This window comes from Coffea eugenioides, chromosome 8 (genome assembly GCF_003713205.1).
Source record: "Coffea eugenioides isolate CCC68of chromosome 8, Ceug_1.0, whole genome shotgun sequence".
Taxonomy (NCBI): Eukaryota; Viridiplantae; Streptophyta; class Magnoliopsida; order Gentianales; family Rubiaceae; genus Coffea; species Coffea eugenioides.
The window spans coordinates 6,019,825-6,021,343 of NC_040042.1; positions in this window are offsets into that span (position 1 = coordinate 6,019,825).

The following is a 1,519-nucleotide window of genomic DNA, read 5'->3' on the forward strand; positions in this document are numbered from 1 at the left end:
TGACAGTGAGGACGGAATGCCAAGGCGTTATGCTTTGATTGATGAAGTTGTTTCTCTGAATCCCTTCCAGGTGAGATTGAGTTGGTTAGAATTTCAGAACAACGGTGATGAGCAGTTAATTAGTTGGGAGAAAATTGGATTTCATATTTCTTGTGGCAGATTCAAGGTTTCTGAAAAGGCTTCAGTTAAATCTCCAAAAATGTTTTCACATCTTCCTGATTGTGAAAGAGCAGCAAAAGAAGTATATAGGATCTATCCAAAGAAGGGTTCTGTTTGGGCGCTTTATGATGAAAATGCTTTGGATTCAGGGAGAAACCAAATGAAGAATAAGGGGTGCTATGATATTGTTGTGTTTTTAACTAGCTACAGTGAGATACACGGCTTGAGTATGGCGTACCTTGAAAAGGTTGATGGATACAAGACAATCTTTAAGAGGAAAGAATTTGGGGCTCATGCTATTAGATGGCTTGTAAAAGATGAGTTCAGACTGTTTTCACATCAGATTCCCGGAAGGAAGCTTTCTGGAGAAGAGGCCCCTGGCCTTCCTAGAGACTGTTGGGAGCTTGATCCTGCATGTCTTCCTCCTAACTTGCTTACAATTGGTTGGGTAGATAAAGATGTTGGAACAAAACTATAGTTAAGCAAGTGAATGGATGATTGCTTCCTTGCTTTAAATATAAAATGAAAGACTGTCAGACTGCAAGCGATGTGACTAAATAGAAAGATGTCCAACAATTTTCTTTTGATGTAAATAGTCACTTCCGGATACGCTTCTTGTTGTACAGCAACATAATGTTTGGTCTTCACTTTCAAGTTGGATTATTTAGGCCTTCTCAAGCTTCTAAATGTTGCTCTTTCTTAAAATGAATGAAGTGCACAGCCTGTAAATTATTGTACAAGTCAAAGATCAAGGGCATGGGGAGGGGCAAAAGTCTATAGGCTGAAGGAATGCATGTGCCTATTCTTTGTTAGAAGTAGTCATTGTTATTCCTTAAAAGTCATGTGCTTCTTTGAATTGATCTGTTAATTGCAGGGAGAAGCTATATTTGTTCTTTTATTTGATAGGAAATGTTGATTACAATTGAATGTCCTGATTTTAAGCTTAAGCATGTATAGGACAACACCGCTTCATGGCTAATCTCAGCTTCTTTCACCTATGGTTTCTGATCTTGGCATCCACCTGAAGCTTTTTGCCTAGTTACTCTGGACCCATTCAGGGGGTGTTGCAACAATTAGAAGGTTGGAGAAGTAAGAATGGTTTGCAGACTTCTGATATTAAGTCATTAGAAATATGACTTGGACTGTTTTGGCCGCAGATTCTGAGGGGCTGTGAGCCAACTCCGCTGCACTTCCTGCAAGTTTGTTACTATTTAGTGGAAGATTTCTACCTGCGCTCTGTTGAAGAGCGCTGGCCTTTTGCAGAGGATCATTTGGAGCTGGTTCCTGCTAGACAAGTATCTATGTACCCATTAACGGGTAAATTTTCCCTTTTTATCAGGTTCTGTTTCCTAGTCACTTA